Source organism: Nilaparvata lugens, chromosome 1, assembly GCF_014356525.2.
Source record: "Nilaparvata lugens isolate BPH chromosome 1, ASM1435652v1, whole genome shotgun sequence".
In the NCBI taxonomy this organism is placed as follows: Eukaryota; Metazoa; Arthropoda; class Insecta; order Hemiptera; family Delphacidae; genus Nilaparvata; species Nilaparvata lugens.
In genome coordinates, this window is record NC_052504.1 from 53,357,870 (window position 1) to 53,372,772 (window position 14,903).

Consider the following 14,903-nt stretch of genomic DNA (forward strand, 5'->3'; position numbering starts at 1 on the left):
GCAGCACCAGACTATATCTATAGCTACCAATGTATACAAATTAGATGTATGCGCCCTCGTACAGCGCTCGACCGAGCGAGAGATATCACATTGGTGTTGGCAAAAGCCCCAAACTGCATAGAAAAAACTGTTATGTATCTTCGAAATAGAAGTGAAAAGATCGGAATGAACGTTGGTTCTTTCTATTCAAGCCAATCACTTCAAACATTCAAAGTTCCAGCTGTATTCACGACCAACAACAAACACGCAAACTTTCAACCTATCTGAAAACATATACCTGGCCATAAATTTATTATTGTTGCCAACAGCTACCTTCAAGTCATTGTTACAGCATTTATGGTTTGTGTGACCACTATTGAAGTTGATATGACTGTGAGAAACTCTTCCGTTGGTATAGAGGGTGCTCCAATGTAGAAAAAATAGTTATGAAGCAAAGAATAAACTCTATTGATAGGATCAACAGTATAATATTTGGGTCATTGCATGAAAATTCGAGAAACTCACTGTACAGATAGTTTCCACTCATGTTGGATGTAAGTCTATACACCCAAAAATAAAAAGCTGACATCAAAAGAGTGAGTAAATCAGGCCCCACCAAGCCCAATGACGTACCCTCCCCTAAATAAATATTCCAAATTTCAGAACACAAAAATTCATCCTTGCATAGAGAGGTCGCGAGTCGTTATATTAAACACTACTGACCTTTTCTGGGACCACTCCCCAAAATAAATTCATTGATCATTGAGATTTTTGAAAACCAAGTTTTATATTATTTCTTTAAAAAAAAATAACATTAATAGCAGTTATTGCTGTTATATTGAGAAAGAGGATTGCAAAATTATTTATATTATTGTAGTTTCTTCAATCAACAATTCTTAATCTATCAAGACGATGCGGCATTATTGAGAAAAAATTGTTAATGATACAACTGTTAATCTGATTGATATTCACGTTCCATCATTACAATTTTTTTTATAATTCCATTGAACGAGAGACCGAAAAATCAAGCTTAGTTGAGAAATATTGCAAATAAGAATGAAATTATTGTATTTCTTTACATGAAAATGAAATTCTCTTCATTAGGCTGAGTTAAGACGTGAAAGTCTTCTCTACCACTCAATATTGAAACTGCATGGAAGTAGAAGTACATGGAAGCACGAACATTGATATAGTGAATAATAAAGCTATAATGGATCAGTTTGCGGCCGTATCCATGATTTGTGAAACCTAAGCGATAGGAGTTGAAACGTGTGGATGCCGATTCGATTAGCTGATGTTCGATTGAGATGATTGCTCTGTTGATATCAAACTTGGAGTGGTACATGGTGGACAAAAGGTCACTTTATCTGAGTAAAGCTTCACAAAATTGGCTCGACCATGTTGTGGCTTCCTGTCAAACGACCGCATCCGCAACTATTGCAAGAACCTGTTCGTTCAGCTCTCAGATTTTCTCTTTCACTCCAATCCATTCAAAATGTCATTCAAACCATCATTTCCTCTTTTTCCGCTTTGTTTCCTCTACTCCTATCACAAACCACAACTCACTCAATCACCCCCTCAAACTCTTTATTCTTATTACTCATCTCTCTCACTCCCCTGTATCTCACAGCTTCTCTTCTTTAAACTTACTCCAACACTGCTATCCATCCATCACGAACTATCTCACTCTTCTACCTTTTACAGAGTCTACATCTCCTTATTTTTCCACTGTGCCTTTTTTCGCCTATCAATTTTCGGGAATTCATCAACATCGATAATACTGAAGATTGAAAGGAAGGATATTTCATATTTTTCAGAATTTCCCTCAATCAATTATTATTATTATTATCAGTTAGTAGTACTACAGTACTTCGAGGTAGAGTGGTAGAGAGGACTTAAGTCTTAATTCCGCCTGATAAAGAGTTTTCATTTTTCCATTTTAATTTTTATAGTATCATCATTCTGAAGCTACTAGCTCATTCAACCTTAAATTTAATTCTATAGTTTCTCAACCAGAACTAATATTCTTCTCATGCACAAACGTATAAAGAGCCGTTTTATATCTGTGGCTTTTGTCATGAGAAAAATTTAATCCCAATTTTTATGCTTTTATGTCATTATTTATTCTAAAACTCGATCAGTAGCTCAACTATCATTCAGATCAGAATGATATTTTTTCTCCTAGCAAAATGTACAGTACCTCCCAACAACCTTGTAGCTTGTATGACGTAGTCGTTACTAGCACATTATTGCAACAGCCCATCAGAAATCAATATTGTAACTATTTTCTTCTGTAGGTAAACAGATCAGTAAAAGTAATGTGCCTTGCCTTGCACCCTTCGCCCCGCACATAGGTGAGCTCTTCAGTCTCCACTGCAAAGCGAGCTGACATGGTGATTGGACACACTCGACTAGCATCAGCTGATGCGTGAAGCCCATTTGTCTACGATTGTAATTAAACTTGATTTATAGATCGCTCATTGATCAAGGCTCGCTTTCAAGAGAGGCGCTAGCGCCTCCACTATTACTTTCTGCCATTCTGTCTGTGCTATCCAGCCGAGCGGAGAAACAAACAAAATAAAAGACTGTTCGTCCAGAATAATACTTCTGACCAGAGGCGCCAGTTCTCTATTGTTGCTAGAGTCCTATTGATAACAATTAATTTATTATCGTTGACAGTGGCTGGCGAGTGAGTTCTTGATTGAGTTAGGTAATACGATAGGGTTTAATACGGTAGCAGTCTTTATGATCTTGTTTGTATGTTATCATGCCTGGCTTATTACAAGGCTGTATCTGTATATTCCAATTAAATTTGATAATAAAATTACTGAACTCGGTTTCAAAAAGGGAGCTAATTACAGTACACCGGCACACCGCACCCGGGAGAAAAGCTTGACTGTGACGAGAGCGGGAGAATGTGTCGTTTTTAAAATAGTTGAAATTATAAGTTTATTTCATTTCGAGCATTCAAGCTATTTTATTCTATCCCTGATTTAAGTATGTGACTTGGGGAAACACCGTGCTGAATTTCAGCCGGAACGCACCAGAGCGTACTGGAGCTAAACATATCAAAACTCTATTTAATTTGATCAAATCTGTATTTGTTTCACGTTAAACTTAATTGAAAACAGACTTAAAACTGGGTTTAAAAGGCTAAATTTTTAAAAATTTCCCGGCTCCCTTCCCCTGGGGGGTATTCCATACCCCCGGTAGTCGGGCCAGCTAGAGTTCCGGCACCTGAAAATTTACAAATTAAGCACTGTGGAAACAGTTGTCAAATTTAGTGAATTATCATTTACTAACGCATGCTGAGGTGAATGGTGACTTTCTTAACAGTATTGAAAAAGTATAGTATTTGAGTTTGGAAAAGTGGTGAGAAGCTGTTGGTTCAACTTCAAAGAGGTAGTCGATAAAAATTGAATTTCTTCATTACAGTAATTGGAACTTTATAGGGACTAATTTTGCTTAGTTATCACTTATCAGGCATCATTGCTTCACGACTCCTTATTTCTAATACTTACTGAACATACAGCTGCCATGCATGTTGGATGTACACATCAATGGATGTGCATGTTGGATGTACACTGAAATATGAATAGCTGACATAAATTATCATATTTTGATTATGAGAGTAAGAATTACAGAGTACGAACTCATTAATCATAGGAGTTTTGCAAAACTGAGTTTTTTATTATTTCTTCAAGGAATGATCACTTTGATGTCAGTTATTGTTGTTGAATTGGGAATGGGTATAGCAAAATTAATTCTAATATTCTAGATTTTTATATAACAAATTCAAACTATCGATATAATCTATCGAGGCATTAGAGAGAAAAATTTGCTAAAGTTATTTTACTATTTCTGGTTGCTGGTTACCCTGATTAGCCTTCACTTCTCATTATTATATAATTTTATAAGAAAATGAGAAAGAGAGAGAATAATATTGAATTGATCTGCCTTTTATTAAGGGCGGAGTTAGGACACTAGGTCCTCTCTGCAACACTATCTTTAACATTTCATACAGAAAAGAATGCATATTACAAAATCTAATTTAACATGGAACAAATTAAAATAAAATAGAACTTCAAAAGATAATAGTAAAAAATAGGAAGAACTATTACAAAATCGAAATTACATGAAATTTAAAATGAAAATCAAACTACTAAAGATAATGGTAGAAAATAGAAGGAACTATATATAACAAAATCATAACGTGTGAGAGAGAGATTGAGAGAGAGAGAGAGTAAGAGAAAGATTGATTGATTAGCTGCCTTTATTTGAAGCCCAGGAGAGCAAAGTTAGGGCGCAGCCGCAGCTGGCTCTCTCTTACACTCAATCATCCAATACAATACTAGAACAACTAACTATTTAAACCAACTTAACTAACTAATTAAGAAGCAACCAAATAGAGTAATTAAGCAAACTAGCTCACAGAGATTATTCACTTTGTTATGAACAAAAGTTAGTAATTTAAATACTTAATTGTTTTCAAAGTAAAGTTGATAGGTGAAAGTTAATTAATGCAAACAAACTGACTGAATGACATAATTCACAATATAATGAACTAAAGGTAATAATAATAATTAAGATTAACATCAACACACGACTGGGAAATAAGAGAGAGAGAGAGAGATAAAGAAAGAATTGAATTGAGTAATTGCCTTTATTAAGGGGGGACCTAGGACACTAGGTCCTCTCTGCCACACAACCTAAAGAGAGATAGATAGACAATATTGCCTTTATGGCAATTATGTTGTACATGATAATTGATTTTGATAGTACTTTAGTACTACAATAGCAGAATGAGATTGAAGGCTCGGAAATACCGGACTCCAATTGAATGATAATTTAACCGGACTCCACTTAAATGATAATGATTGTCAAATTAGAAGCGAGTATAACGATTTTCATTTTTCTAAAGAATTTGTTGTAATTGAAGTGATAATTTTTTCAAGTTATAAAAAATCATTGGAATTCGCTTATCAAGCTTCAATACAATTTGGAAAATTGTTACATCGTGATCACTAAAAAATTATGAGAACCAACCAATATGAAAAAAGAAACTGAAAGCTCCGTTTCACGTGATGATACATGGAAGTGATTCATTGATGTTCAAAATCAAGCTTCGATTGAAGAAGTAAGAAACGTGAGGTCATGGCCACACAAAAAGTTCAATTACTAAAGAAGATTACGGCAATTAACAACTAATAATTATTGTAAGTGCCAAATTCTATTACTAGTGTTATGTAACTAAGTTATAAAGTATTCGGAAGTTTATTGCTCTACTTCGTGCAAAACTTATCTGATTATGTCATAAGAGTTTTTATTAAGGAATTCAAAATACAATTAATTCTTTCCTTATTTTCATCTGTTTTGTGTTTAATTATCTATAACCATAGATACAAGGACATTATATTATGTCATGGCTCCTACAAGTACTTTACAACTACAAAAAAATACAAATAAAATTCGGGAAAAACAATGATTTATAGAAACTGCTCATATTCTTCGTAAAATGATAATCACAGTCTCATGGGTAAAAAAGGTGTAATTTTAATTAAATATCTTCATATCTTTGTATTCAACAATAATTCTCTCCTCTTTCAAGCTGCGGCTTAGAACAATATAAACTTGTACAGATTCATCAACCTGAATCTCAATTCTATTAGTAGACTAGCTACTATAGAAAAACAATTTCCTAAATGTGTGGAGTAAAAATAGACTGTTTTCTACTGGAGATGTTTATTTTCGTGAACATTGTGCAGCGTTCTTCACAGATTAATTGTTTTCAAAGTAAAGTTGATAGGTGAAAGTTAATTAATGCAAACAAACTGACTGAATGACATAATTCACAATATAATGAACTAAAGGTAATAATAATAATTAAGATTAACATCAACACACGACTGGGAAATAAGAGAGAGAGAGAGAGAGAGAGAGAGATAAAGAAAGAATTGAATTGAGTAATTGCCTTTATTAAGGGGGGACCTAGGACACTAGGTCCTCTCTGCCACACAACCTAAAGAGAGATAGATAGACAATATTGCCTTTATGGCAATTATGTTGTACATGATAATTGATTTTGATAGTACTTTAGTACTACAATAGCAGAATGAGATTGAAGGCTCGGAAATACCGGACCAATTGAATGATAATTTAACCGGACTCCACTTAAATGATAATGATTGTCAAATTAGAAGCGAGTATAACGATTTTCATTTTTCTAAAGAATTTGTTGTAATTGAAGTGATAATTTTTTCAAGTTATAAAAAATCATTGGAATTCGCTTATCAAGCTTCAATACAATTTGGAAAATTTTTACATCGTAATCACTGAAAAATGATGAGAACCTACCAATATGAAAAAGAAACTAAACATTAGAATTGTAGATCTTTTCAAGTTCACAAACAGTAGCTGAAAGTTATGTACTTTTGATAGATATTGTTTTAAAATCAATTCGACACAAAGCTATTTGAATCGCTGGTAGGCAATGCGGAAATTCAATTACAGGAGCTAATGAAATCACTGGAGACATACTCCGCGAACAATGCACCCATCGTATACACCACTCATTAAATCACCTTGCCACAACCCACAAGGAACACTGCCATGAATATTCACACTCCAGGCATACAATAAACAATCTGTATAGGTTTTTGTGCTGCATGTTATCATAGATGATCAACCGCGTATTGTAGGCTATTATGAGCTGGGTATCTAGCATCTTGTGCAGGAAAAGTAATACGCTATTGTTTCAGTTTGTAGATTATTGTATAAGTAAAATTGTATAACTAAAATTCATAACATACTCATCATCAATTCCATTACTCTTAGAAATATTCCAACATAGTCAAATTGATATGTTAACTTTAAATTCAATTCACGATTGCAACTTTATCAATATACCACATTACACTTACACTCGTTAATTTACCTAAGTTTAATGGAATGCCAATCAAAATTTCAATGTAACTTTGGATGATTTACCATAAAGCTAGCGTGAAAGAAAAGAGTGGAAAGACAATCGAATGCTGAAAAAAGTATACAAAGTTCTGTAGATCATCTCATTCAACCTTCATCGCTTATATGGCAAAAGAACGCAAGAGAACACTGTTACACTGCCTCATTGTAAACAGGAAACATGAAATTATTAATACTTGGTTTATGGAACTGAATAGGCTACATAAAATTATATACGTAGAGTTAGTTTTATGGTAAAAGATTGTATAGTGTACAATTATAAGACCCTCGCAACAAGTATCAATCAATGACTCCTGACTTATCACATCAGTTCAATTCGAGTCATGGCCATTTTCTGTAGCTCTAGTTTCAGAAAAGATCAGTGGTGTTTTCTGGGAAGGGCATCAAATTCGTGTAACATTCATGGTACTAGAATACGATTTTTCGTCAAGGCTCCGCTAATTGACTGACGTTAAGAACAATTGAACGCTGCAATCTGCTGGCCTGCCATTTCCGCAAATGGTTTTATTCATTAGCGGTGGTAATTCGGTGGAATGACGTAGCCTCAAGATTGTAGGAGCCCCCGGGAGGCAATTGGCTTAGGTGAGTGGCTAAGTTTGCTAAGTATTGACGACACGGTCGACGAAATAGCGGAAATTTCCTGGAAACCGAGCAATATTATCTGTCGGAGTTGTGCGGTATAATTGGAAGTGGCTCCTGTGCTCCTGTGCCTCTAATTAATTCGCTCGCGCGCTCCAATCTTTGCAGGGAAATCGATTACTATCGAAATTGGTTTTGGGGACAGGAGATGGTTACCGTCAAAGCGACGATTCATCTCCGCTGGTGTCATCAACGAACCGATGGGCCTACGGCACATGACACACGACACAGAGGCCGTTAACCGGGCCTACGGCACACGGCACACGACACAGAGGCCGTTAACCGGGCCTACGGCACACGGCACACGACACAGAGGCCGTTAACCAGGCCTACGGCACACGGCACACGATACAGAGGCCGTTAACTACGGCACACGGCACACGACACAGAGGCCGTTAACCGGGCCATCCGTACACGTGCAGCCGAACGCATTCACTGCCGAACTCACTATGTATTTATTCTAATCTGTCAGGATTCTTTTCAAATAACATCGAGACTTCTCGTTCAACCAATGCTGACAGTTTTAATTGCATCTCACTTATAGTTCTATTCTCCGAGTCGCGCTAATCTACTCTCTTCTCTTTCAACTCGCTGATAAGAACTCATCGTGTACAGTAAACGGGTGACCTTTTCCACTGCCTAAAACCAGAACTGTTGATAATAAAACGTTAACAATGAATGAATTCTTTAGCACTTTTTCATTACTTGATTATACTCATTTGGCAATGGATTAGAGATACTATTACAGAATATAAGCGCGGATACGAATAATAGTAACTAACATGAAAGGGTAATATCGACATATTAGTCTGTGCTATAAGCAACTGTGAGAGGGCATTGAGTTTAATATGAGAAGGGTACTTGGATGTAAATTAATTATATTGAAATATAACTTTAAATTAATGTTGTTTCACATGACGAAACACTGTTGTAGTTTAGACAAATAAATTACAACTTTAATAAGTAAGACTGTCGCAGGAAGACTCGATATTCATTATATATATATATATATATATATATATATATATATATATATATATGAAAATGAATGTCTGTGTGTTTGTTTGTTTTTTCCCTATAGACTTGAAAACTACTTGACAGAACGGCATGAAACTTTGGGAATATGTTGTGTGAATATTGGGGATGGTTTCTGATAAGAAATTTTAATAGGGGGGATAATAATAATTATTATTTATTGATCCATTTTACAGTCCTATGTTTTCGAAATTGTCGAAAAACGGCTACCGAAAAACGGAAATATGATCATGATTCACGATCATATTGTGATAATATGATTTAGAATCTTAAGTTACCAGCTTTGATAAACACGCCACCCTGTGATAAATTGTGTACTGGTATTAAAACGGTAGTTTGGAGTTGAAGTGTAGTTGATCTACCAGCTGTAGATAATGGTTCCTTCGTAGATCTATACAAATAATATTATCACTCCCCTATCATTGAGAAACTGGAAAATGTTGGAAAAAAATATTCACCTCATGAAAGAGGTTGTTCATATTGCATTCATTAATTACTGAAGAGTGACAGAATAATTTATAATTTTTTTGAATTTAGCTTAGCTTATATTCCTCCTAAAATGGAAGATGGATATAATATGGAATTCTGTGTGATTGATCAAGGAATTCATCGTGCATCACATATTTCCTGGACCATCAAAACCCATGAAAACATCAAATTCATCTTTGAAACACTGATTAAACTTATCTTTTTTTATTTTAACACTTTACTGATAGATGTTACTACCAATTGATTGAAAATAATATGTTTTCGGAATAATAAATGCTGCATGACTAAGCACATAGGAAGTCCGTATTGAAATAATACACAATATCAGCTGATAGTTGCAGTGATAGTAGTTTTAATTTTTCTGCTCAAAATTTTCAAGTTTATTTCAATATTATTGAAACTTTCAGATTGTTTAGTGTTATTTCCGGCTCTTATCAACCCTTCGAAATTCAAAATTCATCAGTCATATCTCAAATAGGTATTCTCTGAGTGTTAATCTTTGGTGAAAACAGAAATTTTAAACTTAACCTCACTTTGGACTATTTATGTGCCAAAATCAAGGAATTGAAGAAGTTTTGGGCAATTGCCTGTTTCTCTTTCCAAATATCGTGTTTGTGACTGTTCTAATAAATGAATAAATAAATAAATAAATGTAAATGGAAATATTGATTGTCAGATAAATTTCATGGATTCACCATATAAAGTCAAGTGTGACATGAGAAACATTGACTTTTTGGCGGTACAAAGTTCGCCGGGTAAGCTAATTATTAATAAACTAATCGTCCCATTTGATCAAATTCAGATAACAGAATAAACACATGAACTTGGAGGAGAAGAAATATGAGAAATATAGGAGACCAAACTTCTCGTCACCAAATAGTATGATGTGAGATGTCACCCACAAAGCTCTTTATGTTGTTTTAATATTTTTCATAACTCAAATATTCAAAAAGCTCTCTATTTAGGATATTAGTGAATGAGGTCAATGGGTTGTGATAAAAAATTTGTTATGTTGATATGAGGATCCACAATAATATGAATGAGTTTAAGTTGATATAGGTATAGTTAGTTACTACCTGTTAACTTATATCTTCCATATCATGGGATAATAGATCTCAGACAGGGAGAGCCTCCGAATCATAATAATTGAATAATTCCACGTGATATCCATTCGAGTAGCTGCTACTATAAAAGAAAGGTTGTGAGGATCAATTTCTACATATCACATCATGGTTCTAGTGTCATTGGAATAGAAATTGAAAACTTTTTATTTCATTCATGAGATCACAATCTCAAGGAAGATGGGAATAAAACTTTTTCATTCCAACGCTCCTTACCTAACCAATTTGTAACAAGCAGTTTTAAGCTTCATCCACGTTCTACCACATAATCGTGAACTGAGGAATTGTATTCTCCACTTGCAATATTCTTCACACATACGAGTTAGCGTAAAGTGTAAACAAAACAGCTCGCTAAGCTCCTCTCTGAAATAGAAAAGTTATATTTAGACTTGAAATTTATTGCCAAATAAAACAAGTCATTTTGTTATTCCTATGCAAATTAACTTCAGTTCTTTCAAGGTTGAACCAATGTCGAAAAGTTTCTCAGCTTGACCAAAAAATCTAGTTTTGTTTTTTTTTCTAGATGACGATGAGAAAACAAATAATTATTCAACTTTCCTAGATCGCGTAGGTGAAAAATTAAATTTTGTAGAGAGAATCTAAAGAATATAAAGAAATACCATTTTCTTTAATATTTATCCTAAAAACAAGGAAAAATCAATGATATTTCAAACAATATTATTGGCGTGGCTGAATTAGAGTAGAGAAGCCATGCGCTGCGCTCCAACCATGAACTTTATGGATTCGAGTATGCTATTGCAAATTTACAGCGATTATGAATGCATAAAATAAGAAAAGAAACAAACATTAAAATTAAACTTTGATACTATATAAGTACTAAATAATTACACAAAAGGATATTAAGTAGTATAGTCGATAGATACATGAAAAGGGGAGTGCGTTAGCAATATATATATATATATATATATATATATATATATATATATATATATATATATATTCTGTTTTTGGACTATATCTCAGTTCTCAGCTATTTTCGCTTAATAATCGGACAGAAAAATGTTCGTCCATGCTCGCAAGATGTGGACGCACCTTTATACTGTAAGGGATGGTCAGACGAGAGAACAGATATAATTTTCATTAATGAACACAATCAAATCAGTCACATACCTAAGTTTACCAAAGTTTGGTGATTTTATTTCTCCAAATCTTAATCCGCAGGGTATTCCAAGCACAACTCTAATGATAAGTTTCTGGATTGTGAAAAGTTTGTTGAAATGAGTGTCATAGGCTGCTCTGTGAGTGAATAGGCATGATCATAATAGATTATTCTAATAATATAAAAATATTCTAGAAGGTTTATCCTGTTGACTATATTTATTAAATATTCAAGTTTAAAGCATAGGTTCTGGATGGATTTAATATGCTGGTTTTGTGTTGAGTGTTGAAATGTGATTGATTTACTAAGACTCGACTATTGGAAGACATTTAAATGTTTCGTTCCAAGTTGAGCCTTTGGAGATTAAATCAGTATCATCGTCAAATGAAAGGACAAAAACGTTCAGAATTTCCTGTCTTAATAATTCATTTATTGATTGAATAAATAATATCCATCTCAATTTTTTAATTTCATTCTATTCAGTTACCGATGTAACAGTTAGTGAAAAAATCCAGCTATTCGCCATACTGTGGTTGTCAAGACAAGACTATAATAATTTTAGAATGACATCAATTTCTGTAATCTAACAGTAAAAGTTTAGGGATTCTACACTCCGCTATTCTGAGTTATATAATGTTGAATTCCTCATTACTGTTTCAGTATATACTATTATTAGTATTGGACCTTATATACTATTCCAATTCTACCTTGTATTTATATCATCTTAGTTCCCTTCATTTGCTGTACAATTCACAGACTGTCAATTCTCCAAATTTTGAAAAGGTCAACATTGCATCCACTAAAGTCTATTGACGATCAAAGTGACAAAAGTTCTCTTGGAGTGTGTTATTTTTCTGCAAAAGCATCTACAAAATCCAGTAGACTGAAATCCGTCTGCAATGATTATCCTTCAAGATATTTGAAGACTCTTGACCAATTGTCAACCGCTATTCAACCTCATTCAAAGGGATCCCTCCCTTATAAATGTTTATTGTTACTTTTAATAGTTTATTCGTTTTCTTGTGCGTGGAGGGTTTGAAGCTTAGGGGAATAGGAGATGGAGAATGAGAGTGCTTTGTTATGTAAAGTTTTGTAGGAGGAAGGCTTTCTTTGGGTAAGACATGAGTATTTACGGGCTGCTGGCTATGGTTTCACAGTCGGCCGTTACTTCCTTCGTTCTACCTGTGAGGGAGGCCTGGGGTTGATCAGCTGAGCGTGTGAAAAGGAGAATAAGTGCAAAGCACAAGGAGACAGGTGCCCAGACGATCGATGACGAAGCCAGCCTCTGGAAACAGGTGTCTATCGTATCTGGATGATGGCTAATCCTCTGCTCCGGCCGTTATCCGCGTCTCTTCCTGGCATTGATTATTTTTTTGTGTAGAAGCAGAAGAAAAGAAGCATCGTGTCCTTTTCGCCTGCTCACAGCTGATCGACTCCCCGAGCCCCGAGCGTCACGCTCGGCTGGCCTCGACTCTGCTCGTCAATGCTTGGCCTCGTCCATGTAATGCCTTTCCAACAATGAGAATGCACAATTCCTTCTTTCTTTCCTCGAAAAAAATCCAATGAGAAATAACATCTAATCGCCGGGAGTTGCGAGCCCGATTTGCTCTTCTCGAGCAAAAAATCATAAATTTCTTTGTCAAGTTACAACTGCTTGTCTTCCCCTTTTCCTCTCAATAGATCTTGTTCTGAATGGTTTTCAATAAGTCATCTTTCAAAGCATCTAGATCGACAGGTATCATTGTAGGAATAAAATCTTTGTATAAAAATCTCTCTATTTTTTATAAAATAAAGCATTTGGGCACAGCCGTGCTGTGCTGAGAATATTTCTATGGCCTTGCAAAACTAAGTACTGGAAAAGATCTCAAAATCGTTCATAAATACGGCCCTTTGAGCTCATTTGAACATTAAAGTAATATTAGTTAGACTGTTATAACTGTATATTACTCTTAATTGAGACATGAGTACATAAAACTAACATTTTTTGTTTCAGGTATAGAATAGAATGAACCATATTTTTATTTGATGTACAATCATTATTTATAAGGCATATTACTGATATATCTTTTCGATTTTCAGGTTCACTTATTGACCCCATATTCGTTGGGAACAAACATTCAGAAAATATCTGCGGTTTTTGGGAACATGTGCAATTTCCAACATGATGGCTGTGTGAGATAGTGGAAGTTGGTGTATATTTAGTCACGGCAGGAGCGTTTCTCATGCGAATGAAGATGCAACGCTCGACAAGACTTGACTTTTGGAGCCGGTGACTGATTTTTCGGTGGAAGAACAGAGGAAGAGGAACCACGTGACGCTGGCCGTTGAAGGAGGTGAAGATAGACACTGAAAGAAGTTGAAGAATAATAAGAAGAAAGCGGAACAGTCAGCTGTGGCCGCGGCCGGCTGGAGTGGAGAGGCTCATTACACAGCCGGCGAATAGGGATACTGACTGACCCGATAACCTAGTGAACAGGTCCAACCGAACAATGAGTCACACCACTAATTTTCCATCATCACAGATATAATAGCTCTGTAATAATAATGGCAGTCATAAATTGCTGGTCAGCTCTGCTTCATCCTACATTGAAACCGTATAAACTAGTCAAATCCATTTCTGTAAACTATAATCAGGAAAGTTGTTTCGTTGGAGGATTAATGCAAGTGCGATAGATTAAATTATTATAACAAGTGTAATAGCAAACTTCTTGATCTACTTCATCTTCGTCTATTCTAATTCATCTACTATTCTACTCTTCCCACTCCTGCTTCCTCTTTTTCTCTGCATGTGATTCTTCGCTGCTATTCTTCTTAATTCACAAATTGTACTAATAGAACAATTGCTTTATTGTTGCAAAACTGAAGATTTCACACTCAACACTAAACCTGCTGCAACAGTCGTAGGGAAATGTGTAAAAGTGTGAAATTATACATGAAATTGAAGAGAATTTAATGCTTTATAAGCTCATAATCAGCATGTATTTCTTCCATTGATTCTTAAGAGGTTATAAAAGCAAAAATAGTAAAAAATTGGAGGCAAACGTGTTTTTTTCAAAAATGTCACACCTCAAGGAGCGGATATCTCAAAAACTATGAGAGATTTATGAAAAGTTGAGAGATAAAAAATATTCTAAGAAATTATGTAAGCTTCAATTTTGTATAGAACAATCATGTCCATAAGATGCATAGTTTTCAAGTTATATGCGAGAAATTAAAAATGGTACCTTTGAATCACCCCCACCCCCTCAGCACAACCAGTAATGGTGGGGACTTTTTATATGTTTACCTCTTTACTACCCTGAACAGAACTGCAGGGTTAAAAATTGTCTTCCAAACGTATCCTTCTATACCCTTTTTGAGCATTCATTGCCTGAACTAACAGCTTGAATCTGTGTTACTATATACTGTATTAAGTTATATAGAATTTGGGAACAGAATAGTTTTGGGCTTTGCTCGAGTCCTTTCCTGATCGTATTCATATGATTTGTAATTGTATCAACAAATGAATAAATGAATAAGTTACTTGGTTTTCGATCGAA

The 14,903-nt window shown here is 34.8% G+C and overlaps 1 long non-coding RNA gene across 1 annotated transcript in view; it reads left to right on the plus strand.

The window, feature by feature from the left end:
• The window catches only part of LOC120353310, a 52,135-nt gene extending 38,077 nt beyond the window's left edge, over nt 1–14,058 (plus strand). Inside the window, exon 2 of the long non-coding RNA XR_005572290.1 lies at nt 13,444–14,058. This is a non-coding gene — a long non-coding RNA (uncharacterized LOC120353310). The remainder of the gene's footprint in view (nt 1–13,443) is intronic.
• Nucleotides 14,059–14,903: the final 845 nt, after the last annotated feature.